Source organism: Muscardinus avellanarius, assembly GCF_963383645.1.
Source record: "Muscardinus avellanarius genome assembly, chromosome: 11".
Lineage (NCBI taxonomy): Eukaryota > Metazoa > Chordata > Mammalia > Rodentia > Gliridae > Muscardinus > Muscardinus avellanarius.
In genome coordinates, this window is record NC_137797.1 from 37448837 (window position 1) to 37465294 (window position 16458).

A 16458-nucleotide genomic window follows, 5' to 3' on the forward strand; every position below is an offset into this window, starting at 1 on the left:
ATAAAATTAAAAAAAATTGAAAATTCTAAATGAGCTTTATATTTATTCTAAGATATTAACAATTTAATTTGAAGATCTCATTGTCTGAAAATTTGCATGCGATATACTCTGTTAGAAGAGAATAATTTTTCTATCAACATCCTGTTCATCCTGCTACTGTCAGTGCACTTCAACCAAAACTACCAGAAACACACTACATCTATGATTAACCCGTGTGTGTGTGTGTGTGTGTGTGTGTGTGTGTGTGTATTTATGTGTGTGTTGACAACAAAAAAAATGCTTACAATGGAAACTGTGGTTTATCTCAGTAATATAGTCTTAAAACAAACTCCACATGCCATTTGTCATAGGTTAAGGAATTTGGAGGAAAAGTCTAAGAATAGAAAAATATTTACTGTCCATTGGTTTTTAACAGAAAGCAGGGACAATTTTTTGACTGGACACGTAAAAAAGGACTATATCTAAGGGAAAATAGACTGTAGGAAAAAAACAAAAATGCAATGGGTAAAAAACAGTAGGATTTGCTAATTTAGTAAGAGAGATAGTTTATATTTTGTGGGCTGCCCAGTAACTTGTATGGAATGGATGATTTATTAGATTTTTTATATCCAATATGAGTATAACATGGCTTAGATTTAACCATCAGACAATGTATGATACAATGTAGTCTGTGAGTGTCAGATTTCATTCCTATTGCCCAGGGTTGTTGTTATTTTCTCTTTTCCATAATAAATGTTTAGCACTAAATAGTAAATATAAAATAAAATAAAAAAGTGGGAAACTGGTACATTGGTTTGCTTCTGTCAGTTAAAAACCCCTCATTTAGATAGAATATTGTAATATTTGGAACTATTGCTCCAAAATATTGAGGAAATCTTTTCATTGTTTTGCTATTATGTAAGTAAAATATTTTTCTGAAGTCAATTACAAGAATTGTCCATTCAAAATTTATAATTTTTGTTCCTTTGTATTACCTGTGTGGTTTCTTTAAAATTGGATTTCAGTAATTCTCCAGTATTTCATAAGAACTTAGAGAATTTACCCTGAAGACTCATCAGGAAATTGGGCCAAGCTCCTTCAACTGATTTGTTGGTGCATTACCCTATACATAGAGGATTTATAGCTGGATGAAACAAAGCATGAAAAAGGTAAAGATTCATCGGAATTAAATAAGAGTAAAAAAAAGTCAGGACTTGGCCACCCTCTGTAGAGAAATTATCAATTCAGACTTCTGGGAGACATTATAAAAACCCTAAGAAATATAAAATAGATTTTAAAGACAACTCATCTTTGGTTTCACAATATAGAGAGTAGTTATAAAGGGTTTTTTTTTCCTTCCATCCATATTAAGAGAAGGCAGGGTAAGAAATTCTGCTTTGTAAGTACAAATTGAAGCCAAAGTAATTTAATTTAATTACCTTGTGATGTATTTATGAGTGCTTTTTTTTTTAAAAGAAACTCTTCAGACACATTGATTCTGAGGCTAGAGGTTCCAGCCATTTAAAAGAGAGCAATCAGTTTTTCATTGCATTTACAACTTAAACTTAAAAAAAGACTGAAGTTACAATTTTGATTTTATAACAAAATATTTTTTGAAATTTAAATTATTTCTAGCATGTCATATGAAGCTGAGCTAAATTCAATGCAGTAAAACCTAAACCCCATACTTCTGCCTCATAAGAACAACTTCTCTCTTCAAATTTGTATCCTTCCTTCAAAAAACTGGTACCTCAAGATGATTATTTATAATCCTAGTGAATTTTTTGACACTCTCAATCAGAATTTAATTTTAGACAAGATTATTCTCATGCTATATTGTATTGGTGCTATTAACAATGAATAATAAATTCGTAAAATTTTGGCAATTTCACTTCAAATTTAGAAATGAAAAATAAATACACTGTTAGTACTTTAGGGAATCAGATATTTGTAAGAAATAATTTGATCCTCACGAAAAGATGCAAAATTTATGAAAGATTATTTTCAGTACTTATCCATCATAAAGATAAAATATTGCTAAGTTCACAACTGTACAAGCCTTTTACAGGAGCGTCTCCCTGTTGTTTTATCCCATTTCCTCAGCTACTTTTTTAGAGCAGAACTGAAAGGGCTGCTCTTCCTTTGTGGCCTGCACTGGCAGACTCAGGTACTGCCCAGACTACTTACAACTTAATTCTGAAGTTTGTTATTAGTTTGTTCCCACTCATTGGTTGTTATCATTACCGCCACCAGAATACTGCTCCTGGTGGAGCGATTCAAGTGGAACCGAACAAAGCAGAAAATGCTTTTGTAGGCTAGGATCCAAGAAAGCTGACTCTGAGATGGAGATTAGTGTGCACGAGATTTTCTAGGACTCTTTAAAGACCTGCACCAGTGTAAAGCAAGTGATGGACACAAGATAGGACAAAAGTTGAACTTTGATATGGTCTGGATGGAGACTGAGGCTGAAATGTTCACTCAGTTTTTGTTTTTTTTGTTTTTTGGTAGGATTAGCATCCATGATCTTTGGTACCACAAACAGATCAGGAATTACTCACAGTCTAATATGGGGTATGAGGTTGTGTAAGGTGCCTCTGAACTAAGGCAAGCCTGAAAGCTGACAGTATTTCCACCCCTTAAAGAATACATTTTTCATTCCGAAGGAGAATCTAGGTATATCTAAGAGAGGAAGCTTTGACTTTCAATATGTCTCTGTGAATTGGCCATGTAATCCTAATTCTTTAGGATACACACATACTCTCTATGCAAAATAAGATAAAGATCTACTTGGCATAATAGAATAATGGAATATTCTTATAACATCACTCAAAAGTTTTCTTTCTCTTAAGAAGCAAAGTTAGGATAGATTGGTTCTTGCATGTAGAAATCAACTCTAAGTTGATACACAAAGAATATATTCTACAAGTATGAGTCTAAATCCAAGCATATCTGTGAATATTCTTATTTAAGATTAGATATAAGAAAGTAACAGTTTTTTAAAATAAAACTTATGATTTAACTCATATTATTAAAAGCTTTGCATTGAATATGTAGATTGCTTTTAGTAGGATGATCATTTTGATTATATTTATTGTGACTATCAAAAAGCATGGGAAGTCTTTCTGTCTTCTAAATTCTTTAATTTAATTTATTTTTTATTTATTTATAATTTTATTTTAGATGTCTTTTACTTTTTTTTTTTTTTTTTTTTTTGCGGGGCTGGGGATGGAACCCAGGCGCATTCTACCTCCAAGCTATACCTCCTAACCTACTTTTTATTCTTTATTTTGAAACAGGGTCTCACTAAGTTGCAGAGGGCCTCACTAAGTAGCTGAGACTGTCCTCAAATTGTGAACCTACTGTCTCAGCCACCCAAATGCTGGGATTACAAGCGTTTGCCACCACGCCCGGCTTCTTTTACCTTTTTTGATTAAGTTTATTACTCAGTATTTTATCCTTTGTGAGATTATTGTGAATGTAATTATTTTCTAGATTTCTTTTTCAGTGAATTTATTATTAGAAATGCTATATAAATTGTTATACAATTTTGTAAGTTGGTTTTGTATTTGGTTACTTTAATGAAATTATTTATTACCGCTAGAAGTCTTTTGGGTAAGATTTTTAGATCTTCTAAGAAAAGGATCATGTCATCAGTAAACAAAATTTCGGTTATTCTTTTTCTATTTGTATTTCTTTTATTCCCTTCTCCTATCTTATTGCTGAGGCTAGTTTCAAGTATGATGTTGAATGGAAGTGATCACAAAGAGAATTCTTGTCTTATTCCTGATCTTAAGAGAAATGTCACTTTTTCCCTATCTGTAATGATGCTGGCTTTGGATTTATCATAAATAGCTCTTTTAATGAAGAAGTAGTTGCATAAGTAGGTTTTTTCTATTCCTAATTTCATCAGGAATTTTTTTTTATCATGAAAGGGTGTTGGATTTTATCAAATGCTTTTTCTGCATCTATTAAGGTAATGTTGTGATTTTTGTCACTAGCTCTATTACTGTGGTAGATTACATATATTGATTTTCATATGTTGAACCAGCTTTGAATGCCTGGAATGAAGCCTATTTGGTCATGGTGTACTATTTTTTAATACAATACCTGTTAAAATGCCAGTGATTTTTACAAGTACAGAGAAATTAGTCATAAAATTCATACAGAAAAGTAAAATATACAGAATATCCAAAGCAATTCTCAGTAAATGATAACAATGCTGAAGGCATCAAAATACCCAATACCAAATCATACTATAAAGTGATAGTAATAAAAGCAGCATGATATTGTCCAAAACCAGACACATAAATTAATGAAAGAGAAGACTCAGAAATCAGGTCTCATATTTATAACCAGTTAATTTTTTATAAAGGTGCCAAAAGCATATGCAGAATAAAAGAAAGCCTATCAACATATGGTCCTGGGAAAACTGGTTTTCCATATATAGGATAGGAGAATGGAATTAACTCCCCTCACCCTGCACAAGATTCAACTCAAGATGGATCAAGAAGTTAAACCAGAATCTTTAAAACTACTAAAGAGGACACGGATCAAACACTTCAGTACACAAATACTGGAAGGAACTTCTTCAATAAGACCTCAAATGCTCAGAAAATCTGTGCATGAAAAGTAAATGGGTGACATTAAAATAAAAGGCTTCTGTGTAGCAAAGAAAACCGAGTCTATAGAGAATGTCTGCAGAATGAGAGATCTTTGCTACTTACCCCAGTGATAATCTAGGATATGCAGTGTTTAAATAACTTAACACTAGAGTTTTACCCATGACCTATTTCCCCTTCTAGCTTTTGTATATTAGGGAGAGCATCCTTTTTTTTCATTTTTTTGTGACTGAGTAATCTCATTTAGCATAATGCTATCCAGTTCTATCTATTTCCCAGCAAAAACACTTTATTCTTTTTTATGACTGAGTAAAATACTATCCCATAGTATTTTAACCCATTGGATGAACAAATAAGGCGACCTACCTGAGAGGGATGTGAGGAGGGAAGAGAGAAATGGGAAATTCCATAATGCACATGATGTACATTAACAAACATATCAAAGTCAGTCACTGAATAGAACATGAGAAGGAGGGAGGGGGAAGGAAATGGGGTAAGGAGTGGGGAAGGAATAAATGAACGATGTGTGCATGTATGCCTCTATCATCTTGTATCCCATTATGATGTATAATTACAATGCACCAATAAAATTTAAAAAACAACACTAAATAGATAAATATTCTTTTAAAAACATCATTAGCAATCAAGGAGATGCAAATCTAAACTACCCTGAGATTTTACCTAACTCCAATTAGAATGGCAATCAGTCAAAACACATAAAACAAATGCTGGTGAGAAAGTGGAGAAGTGGAAACTCTAAATACATTGTTGATGGAATTGCAATTAGTGTAACCACTTTGGAAACAGTATGGAGGATCCTCAGAAAAATGGGAGTGAACCTACCATGTGATACAGCAATATCCCTTCTGGATATCTACCCAAAAGAATGAAAACCAAAATACCAAACTAATGCATATGTGTCCCTGTTCATTGCTGCACAATTCAAAATTGCCAAACTCTGGAACCAATCAAGATTTCCATTAACAGATGAATAGATTACAAAACTATGGGATATGTACACAATGGATTTTACTCAGTCATAAAGAAGAACAAAGTCACATCATTTGTGGGGAAATAGATGGAACTGGAAAACATTATGCTATGTAAGTTTAGTCAGTCACAAAAAGTAAGAAATTGGATGCTCTCCCTAATATGTGGAAACTAGAGAGAAAATGGGTCTTGGAGGAACTCTAGACAAGAAAGAAGAAACTATAGATGAGTAAATAAGGTGACCTAACTGAGAGGAATGAAAAGAAAAGGGAAATTCCCTAATGTACATGATGAACATTCACAGACATATCAAAGTCAATAAGTAAGCCAAACATGAGAAGGAGGGATGCAGGAGGGAATAGGATGGAAATTTGAGAAGGGCTAAATGAGTGATGTGTGCATGTATGCCTCTACCATCTTGTACTCCATTAAGATGTATGACTACAATGCACTAAAAAAAATTAAAAAAAACAAATAACCCAGTCAAAATATGAGCCACTGAACTGAATAGAAACTTCTTAAAAGAAGAAATACAAATGGCCAAGAAATATATAGAAAAATATCCAACATCATTAGCAATCAGAGAAATGCAAATCAGAAATTTACTGAGATTATACCTATCTCCAGTTAGAATGGCAATGGTCAAGAACACATATAATAATAAATGCTGGCTAGGATGTGGGGAAATAGGAACTCTACTGAACTGCTGATGAAAGTGAAAATAAGTACAAACACTATGGAGATCAGTGTGGAGGTTTCTCAAAAGATTTGGAGTGGAACCACCATATGATTCAGTGATTGACATTCTGGACATCTTTCCAAAGGAACTGAAATCAGAGAATTATAGTAATCCTTGAATATCCATGTTCAGTGTAGCACAATTTTTGGTAGCTAAATTATGAAACCAGCCTAGGTGTCCATCTAGAGATGGATGGATCACAAACTATGGTATATAAAAACAATAGAATTTACTCATAAAGAATAAAATCTTTGTGCATGTGGTGGTGCACGCGCTTGTAATCCCAGTACTTGGGAGGCTGAGACAGGAGGATCTGAGTTCATGGTCAGCCTCAGCTACTTAGTGAGGCCCTCTGCAACTTAGTAAAACCCAGTTTCAAAATAAAGAATAAAAAATTGGACTGAGGGTGTAGCTTGAAGGGTAGTATGCCCTTGTGTTCAATTCCTAGCACCACATAAAAGAGCAAAAGTATGTCATTTGCAGAAAAATAAATAAAACTCAAGACTATTAGACTAAGCAAGATTAGCCAACCTAAAAAAAATAAATAGATGTATGTTTTCTCTTCTATGTGGAAGCTGGAGAGAAATAAAAAAATAAAGGTAACTTTAGGTAGAAAAGCAGAGACTGCAATGGAAATAAAGGGACTTAGGGAAGGGAGGAGGGGATGAAGATGTTAAGATGAAGTAATACTATGTATGTATACAAAATTATCTATTCCAATCTCAAAGACATGTACAGGAAGGGGTAGGGAAAAACAGGGAAGGCGGAGTGCTCCAAGAGCAGTATGCATGTATGTGTCTATTGCTCTATATCATAATATAATATAATTACAATGCATCATATAAAAGTATTTCAACCAACCAACAAAAATACCTTATTTGATTTTCTTTTTCAATATTTTGGAGAAATATGTATACACTGTTTCCTGCCAAAGGCAAAGCAATATTTCACATCTGATCTTGGATTGTTTTATTATATATCATTCAAGAATGTAAAAGGAGACATTCATAGAAAATAAATGATTTTCACTGTCTTGAGGATAAAATAGGTTGGCTGCTAAGGGATACATAAAGAAAACACTGACATAGCGGAATTAGAAAAATTTGAACTCAGTGAACTATAATTTTCTATAATTGCTATTCATTTTCTTTACTTGCTGGCTTTATGTTTCTCTGAGCAGTGAATTTAAAAGATAATCAATAAAATCAGTTAATTAAATTTATTTATTTATTCAGTTAGTTATTTAGTGTGCGTCCTGATTGCAAAAATATCAGTAACTCTTTCTCAAATAGTGTACTTAGGAATGACAATTTTAATATTTAATTTAATTCTGTGAATAAAACAACCGTTTATTATTGTGATATACTTCCATGGAGGAAAGTCTTTGGTAATATGCCCATCCTTTTGTTTTAGTACTGACTTGCTGCCAATATGTGGAAGACAGAAATCTGTTTTGTGAATATAAGTGATCAGGAATGGGGTCAAACTGTTTATTTCATTTAAATATGAACTCAAATTAACTTGTTAGTGTGTTCAGAGGACATAAAAGAATCTCCAATGCATTGTTTATGATCATAAATTGACATGTTAATGAATTTTTTTAAAGAGAGTTTCATCACACAAATCCCTTTGGACTTATTATCTAAAATACCTAATCTGTTTGAAAGTGCTTGGGGGTAGAAATTATGCAGGCTAGAATTAGTCTGGTCTTCAGTACTATGCTTTCTGCTTTGTCATCTATTTCCTTAGTGCACAAAAAATCTTGAGCGAATATACTTAGCTGGACATAGTAGTAACATATCCGAGATCTCAGTACTTGGGAAGCTGAGACCAAAGGATCACAGGTTTCAGGCTAATCTGGGGTAATTTAGTGACACCCTGTTTAATAATAATAATAATAATAATAATAATAATAATAATAAATTATTAATAATAATAAACAAAAACAACAATAATAAAGGGCTGTGGGTATAGCTCAAAGGTAGAATGCCTTTGTATTCTACCACATATGTCCATATACATGCACAGAAAAAATGAAGAAAGTGTGTTTAAAGATTAGTTTTATTTCAAATTCATGACAAAGGTTTAAATTATTTTAAGATTTAGTATATTTTAGGGTATAAGAAAAAATAAACAAGCAAAAAAACAAAGAAGCCTTTGGCTAATGTAGTGGTAAACTGCACACAGGCCAGTATCATAAAGGAATAAAAATGCAAATGTAGAGAATATTTGTATTTAAAAAATAGAAAAAATAAACTGAGCTAGAAAAATAGTTTTTTATTGCATAATCATGGTTTATCGTTTTACAAATTTGCATGTTAAAAATACGCATATCTCAAGACACTATTTGAATCATTTTACTAGTAGTATTCAAGATCTCTTTATATGAGAAAAGACCTATTCTCATTGTCACTGAAGTGTCCATTAGGATTAATGACTCTTTTACCCTCTCATGTCATGGTCTCTTATAGTCAAATATATATTTAGAGGATTATCCACTGCAATAGTTGGACTGAATTGAAACAGAGGAAAGGACAAGTCAAGGCAAAAGAATTGATCAATTGCTCAATGCAATGCTGGAAAATATCATGCCACTCAGAAAGTTTATTGAGAGAAATAAAACACAATGAAATAAAATAAAATAAATCTCCTGAGAATTTAGACTCTAAACATGGGAAGGTTTTTTAATAGTTCAGTGATTTTTCTGTGTTTTCTCTTCTGTTCCTACAGGTTGGTGTGTTCCCTTGGTGACATCTCAGTCCAGTCTCTTGTTTGGTAGAAAGGGGAAGGAGTATGGCCTCACTAATGTCCTCTGTCTCTTCTAAACTTTGCCTGTTGCCAATGTTCCCTCAGCCATGTGATGTAAAAAAATAGCAACTCACGGAGCTTTCCTTCAATATTTCATGGTAAATCTATAAGCTACTTCATCTTCTCTTATACTGAGAGTCAAACAAGATATTTTAGGCCAAGGGATGCCAGGTCTTTTAAAAGATTGGCATTAGAGAATTCAGCAATTTATTCTCAACAGGGTGTTCACTGTCATTACCATAACCTGAATTCTCTGGCAAGCACTGGAGACATATATATATATATATATATACACTATAATTTAAGCTATCTAATATAATCACTATATATGGGGAAATTTACAATAAAATGATTGTTAATAAGTGTAAAACTCTATGACAGATAAAGACAATGCATTTAAAAATGTAATTTGAGAAAGAGAACTAAATCAGATAACTTAGATTAAAAGAAATGCATCCATTCAGTTAATAGAAACTAAAAATTGAAGCTAGGTATTGTGGCATACTCCTAAAATCCCAGTATTTAGGAGACAGAGACAGGAGGAAAGTAAGTTCAAGGCCAGCTTTAGCAATTTAGCAAGACATTGTTTTTTTTTTATTTGTTTGTTTTTGTTTTTTTAAAGGGCTGGGTATGTAGCATGGAGGTAGAACATCCCTGTTTTCAACCCCTCGTACCATAAAACAAAACCTAAAAGATTAATGCACCAAAACTTTAAAAAATATCATAAACTGGAGTTCTTCAGATAGAAGAAATAAATCTCAACAAAAAACATAAAAATAGAATAAAAATGAAGGACAGCACAAAGGGAAAATATGTAGATAGATATAAATAAATATTGCCCTACAAAATATTAATGGCATCTTGCACTGTTTAAAATACATGTCTAGCCGGGCGTGGGGGCTCACGCTTGTAATCCCCACTCTTGGGAGGCGGATACAGCAAAATCACGCAGGTTCGAAGCCAGCTGCGCTGGTTTAAGAGACCTTGTTTCCAAATAAGAATATAAAAAGTAGGTCTGGTAGTGTAGCCCGGAGGTAGAAGGGCTTCCAGGAACCCCAGTACCACCAAAATAAATAAATAAATAAATAAATAAATAAATAAATAAATAAATAAATAATAAAATACATGTCTAGACAATGTGCACAGTGCAATAAAAATAAAAATGGACACATTTAGTTCAAATTTTATAAGATTTATTAGGAAAGAAGATAAACTTTGAATTAAGTTTCAATAAACCTAGGGGTCTTTTATAGTTTAGAAAACATAATAAAGTGAAATCAAGATAATTAATTTTCAATGAAGTCTAAAGAAAGCAAAAAAGGAGATAAAAAGTAATTTGTTAATTTCTTTTCAGCATAAAGTAATTGCTATCATTAGCTCAAATGGAAATTCAATAGGAAAATTGTTGTTTTAATGTATAAATTTCAGCAATTACCCTAGGTCTAAGTCAACTAAATAATCTGTTTAGAATCATAGAATTGTAGAATTGGATTAAATATAAAATCTGCATATATGTTTTTAGTAAAAGGTACACTTTAAGTTTAAGGACATAGAAAAGTTAAAGTGGAAAAGATAGGAAAATATACGTAACATCAACCTAACCAGTGCAGGATGTCATACTTATACTACTATGAGACCAAGTAGATGTCAATATAAGTCATTTTTTAATAGATAAAAAGACATGTTTCCTAATGATTAACATGGTCCTCCAGGAAGATACAACAATTCTAAATGTGCATGAGTAAAATTTTTAGCTTCAAGCTATATTATGAAAAAAATAATGAAACAATCCAATACAATAAGAAGAAACAGCTAAACGAATAATTGTGGTAGAACTCTCAGTAGGTAAAACAATAAGCATAAAACAAAATTCAAAGAATTCTACATCATAATTAATGAACTTGACTTAATTTTTGTGCATTTTGCATTTGGCAGTGGTAGATTGTTTCCATGGAGCATTTCATAGAGCATCATGGGACACTGCATAAGTAGCACTGCTGGAGATTACAGCTAGTCTGCACCAAGTTTCATAGAACTGCAGTCACTGTATATTCACCAACAAATGAATTAGATGAAATTAATAACTAATAGTAAAAGATAATAAGAAAAAATGAGCAGTATGAGAAAATGCTTAGATTCTATCATATAAAGTTGCTTTTTATTTTTATTTATTTTTGAGACAGTTGGTTTTTAATATTTTCTTAAAAAATACAAAGAAAATAAACTCAGTAAGTCAGTACAACTCAGGGAAAGAAGACAAAGTGGAATTCCAGAGCAAAGGGAAAGTGTATCCTTGTTTAGGTTATCAGATTCCCACACTCCTGATACTTCTGAAGCAAGAACTTCAGACACAAAGAACTTCATGACACACGGGCTTTGGATTGTAGCTCAGAAAGTGTGATCGCAGAGGTACTGGAACTAACAAAAGAATTTTGGTTGTCCTTGATTATTCTATCTTAGTATGAATAAAATTCACTCTAAATACAGGTAAGGGAGACTTAGAGTGGGAAGAGGACTAAATGTACCAAACACAGTAGTACAAAGCACTCCTTAGCAGAAGTGCATCCTGAAACACATGAGGCAAGAGTCGGAGAGCTGCTGCTACCCCACTCTGTCCCCAAATAAATAGTATAGAAGTGTAACAGTGTAGTAGTATTTGATTCAACAAAGAAAGATAGTCTCTCACCCACTCAAGACAAACACTGCCATGGTTACACAAGCCCTGGCAGGGAACAAGACAATTATCAAATCACAGGTACTTCTAGTTTAACCCCAGGTATAGTGAACTCCCACATTTATGCCATCTCCATTCATCCTAACATTTGTCCACCCTATTATTCTCTCAGTATCCAGTGCCAGATATACAACATTCTATTTCAAAATGATAATGGGTAAATAAAAAGATGCTTCAAATAATATATCCTTCTCATCTTGTAGGCCAATCTTCAGTGCTGCTTTGAATTCATTGACATTCTATCAAATTCAGTTCACATTAATCTCTCCCATTGGCCCCCAAAGTTTTAATAGGGGTCTCCTATTGTTTTCCTTCTGAATGGAACTGTGGTGTCTCTAGCTACTAGCAGATTAGAAAAGATATTTGATCCTGGGGGAGGGGGAGACTTGGATTTTACAAACTTGCTCCTGCTGGAATCCTTCCAGTCGTTGGGTTAGATGCTATCCACATCAAATATGCCATACTCACCTTTGTTCTCTTCAATATGAGGCGCAGCATAAACATACTCCCAAGTACATGGTAATTAGAAACAATAAGAAAGTGTGCCCCAGACCAGCAGGAGAGGTGACCTGGTGTCTTACATTCACTCAACGTGCTCTCTCTTCCCTTGGGTATCAATATCACCCTTCCGTAGGATGTTACCAGTAATTAAGTACAAGCATCACTGCACTGGTGCCTGTAATCACCCTGGGCACACAGTGAGAACAAGACATTCTGGAAAGGATCTTTGACTCTCCCCAAAACTGTCCCTTGGGCTGGTGACTAGCTCTGGATGGTGCTTCAGCAACAGTCACTTCTCACAAAGAACACACATGCCAGCATCACAGTGCTGGGTTCCCATGGATGTCACAACTTCCCAGCTGTCGATGATAGGGTCATAGCATTCAATGCTACTTAGCAGGAATTCCCATCATATCCTGCAATTGCATAGAGTCTCCCCAAAAGCACTGTGGCCCCTGCATAGCATCGTGGAGTGGTCATACTAGTGACAGTTGTCCAGGAGTCAGTGCGAATGCTGTATGCTTCAACAGAAGAAAGGTGAGCTGTACCATCAAAGCCCCCTACCACATAAATATGGTCATTCAGGAGGGCTACTGCAGCACCTGAACATTTCATAGCCATTGGTGTAACATTAGTCCAATGTCCCGTATGGGGATCATATTTCTCAACTGAATTTAAGATGTTCAAGCCATCATATCCTCCTAGACAGTAGATTACTCTGCTGGCCACTACTAGCCCAGCACCCTCTCGAGCTGTCTGCATATCCCCTATCATTCTCCACTGTTCAATATTTGGGTCATATTGCTCCATACTGCTATGATGTCGAGTTCCATCAAAACCTCCAGACACATATATCATATCTCCCAGGGTGGTATCTCCAGTGAGGCCTCATCGGACATTCATAGGGGCCACAGAATACCAGACCCAATCCTCATCTGCTGTGTAGTCTAGACATGCCACTGAACTGAGGAGAGAACGGCCATCATAGCCACCAGTTACATAGATCCGGTCATGTAGGGACTCTGAAGCTACATAACGTCTCTTGTGAGTGATGCTTGGCAAAAAGCTCCACTCCTGAGTCTTGGGGTCATATTTCTCCACCACATTGATGGGAGACTGCTGGCTTCCAAAGCCCCCAACTACCAGAAGTACTTCATTGGCTCCTAGGTGAGCCCTTGCTCTGGGTCCCTGCATCTGACTGAGAAGTTCAAGCCTCAGATGAAACTTCTTTGCTTCATCAACTAGATCCCTGCACTGTAAACTACAGCAGATGAAAGGCTCAGCATCTGTAATATCTGTGATGTACCTGGGGGTCAGCAGGGGCATCCGCACATACTGTAGCAAGTCAGGCAAGGATTCTTCTCACTTTTTCTTGGCATGCTTAACCCAATTGATGATGGCCTCAAAGACTGGCTCTTCAGAATCCACCTGAATTTCATCACACTTGATTAACTTTTCCACCTCTCCTTGACTTAGAAGAATGAACTCTTCATGCTGTATCACTTCAGGAAAATGCTTCTGCATGAAAACCTCAGCTGCTTGCATCAGGTCAACACAGTTGTGAGTTTCAGCAAAATCTCTGATATCCGGGCAATTAGAAGGGTCCAAATGACTTTCTAAGAACTCACAGCAGGCTTGCTTCACACCTCACTAGTGAACATGGCACAGAAGTAATCGCTACTGGCAGCCAGCACAATCCGGTGGGCAGGGAAGTCTTTCTGCTCTACTTTCAATGTCACGTCACAGAGGGTATTGCTCTTCCTGGCTGCCGGGCCACCCAGCTCGCAGCCCATCCCTGCCCAGGAGTGGGCTGGGTACGGGGCCAGCAGGCGGCTCTGCGGGGGCCAGAGTGCCATTGCTGGCCTCGACCCCGAGGCTCCGGAGCCGCCACCTGCTCGGCCGGCTTGGGTCTCCCCTAAAGTTGCTTTTTAAAAATTTCAAAGTATAGCCAGGCCTGGTGGTGCACGCTTGTAATCCCCATGCTTGGTAAGCGGAGACAGGAGGATCACATAGGTCCGAAGCCTTGCTGGCTTAAGAGATCCTGTTTCCAAATAAAAATATAAAATAGTTCTGGGAGTGTAGCCTGGAGATAGAAGGGTTTCCAGGAACCCCAGTAACACTAAAGGAAAAAAAAATTCCAAGTATACATCAGTCAAATTTAAAATTTACATGTTTTTAAAAAGTTTTTTATTGGTGCATTGTAGTCATACATCTTAATGGGATAAAGATGGTGGAGACACACATGCACACATCACCCAATTAGCCCTTAACAAATTTCCTCCCCATTCTCTTCCTCTCCCTCCTTCTCATGCTTGGCTTAGTGATTGATATGTTTGTTAAAGTACATCATGTGCATTAGAGAATTTCACTCTTCCTCCCTCAGTTAGGTCGCCTTATTTGTCCATGTATAAAATCTCCTTCTTAATCTAGAGTTTCTCCTATTATCCATTTCTCCCTAGCTTTTGCATATTAGGGAAAGCATCTGATTTCTTATTTTTTTGTGACTGACTAATCTCACTTAGAATAATGTTCTCCAGTTCCAAACATTTCCCTGTACCTAATGTAATGGTGTTTTTCTTTATGGCTGAGTAAAATTCCATTGTGTACATATCCCACAGTTTTGTAATCCATTCATCTATTGATAGACATCTTGGCTGGTTTCATAATTTGGCTTGGCAATGGTGAGTTGTGCAGCTATGAACATAGATATGCATGCGTTGCTTTGGTAGTTTGGTTTCCTTTCATTTGGGTACCCAGAAGTGGTATTGCTGGATCAAATTGTATGTTCATTCCATCTACTGAGGATCCTCCATACTGTTTTTCAAAGTGGTTGCACTAATTTGCAATCTCCCCAACAATGTAGTAGCATTCCCACTTCTCCACATCCTCCTCAGCATTTGTTGTTGTTTGTGTTTTGAATGATTGCCATTCTAGTTGAAGTTAAGTGAAATATCAAGGTAGTTTTAATTTGCATCTCTCTGCTAATGATGTTGAGCATTTTTTCATGCATTAATTGGCCATTTGAATTTTTGTGAAGTGTCTATTTACTTCATTTGCCCATTTTTTATTGGGTTATTTGTTTTCTTACTGCTGAGTTTCTTGAGTTTTATGTATATTCTAGATATTAGTGCTGTATTAAAGGGGTAGCTGGCAAAAATCTTCTCCTATTCTGTTGTCTCTCGGTTGAGGATCTTGATAGTTTCTTTTGTTGTACAGAAGCGCTTCAGTTTCATGCAATCCCACATATTGATTTGTCTTTTAGTTTCTTGTGCCTTTGAGGTCTTGTTGAGAAAGTTTTAATCTGTGCCTATGTGTTACAGTGTTGGACCTATGCCCTCTTCAAGGAGCCGCAAGGTCTCTGGTCTAATTTACAAGTCTGATTCATCTTGAATTGACTCTTGTGCAGCATGAGAAAGTGAAATTTATTTCTATTTTTCTGCTTATGGTTAACCAGTTTTGCCAGCACCATTTGTTGAACAGGCTATATTTTTCCCAGTGTATGTTTTTGGCCCCTGAGTAAAAAATCCATTGGCTTTAAGTGTGTGGATTTGTTTCTGAGTCTTCTAATCTGCTCCATTGGTCTCTGTATCTGTTTTTGTGCCAGTACTATGCTGTTTTTATTACTATGGTTTATATAGCCTTTTTAAAATATTTGAAAATATCAGTCTTAATGAAGCAATCTTATTCAACTCTGTCTTACCATTATCAGAGCTGTAATCTAAATTATAGAACACATAATTTAGAGGAAGGAAGATTTATTTCTTCAGGGTTTGGGTTTCAGTCCATGTGAGGCCAGGGACCATGGATATCAGGGCATGGTGGTAGGAAATGAAACGAGAGCAAGAGTACATGGCTTTGTTCTCACATCATGGAGGCCATAAGCAAGAGAGCAAGTGAAGGGAGGGGGAATCATATGAAACCCCCAAGAATGCAACCCCAGGAACCCACCTTTTTCAGCCATACTCTAACAGCCCAGGCTAGTATCTAGATTTAATCATTATAACAGATTTAATCCTGAGATTACAACTTTAATGACTTAAATATATCAACACTGAATATTAATAAATGAGCTCTTTAGGGGACATCTT

At 35.4% G+C, this 16458-nt stretch overlaps 1 pseudogene across 1 annotated transcript; it reads right to left on the minus strand.

Annotated features, from left to right (window-relative positions):
- Positions 1 to 12659: 12659 nt before the first annotated feature.
- LOC308270500 (kelch-like protein 12) lies at positions 12660 to 14127 on the minus strand (annotated as a pseudogene). Its single transcript has one exon. The product of its transcript is annotated as a kelch-like protein 12 (transcript).
- Positions 14128 to 16458: the final 2331 nt, after the last annotated feature.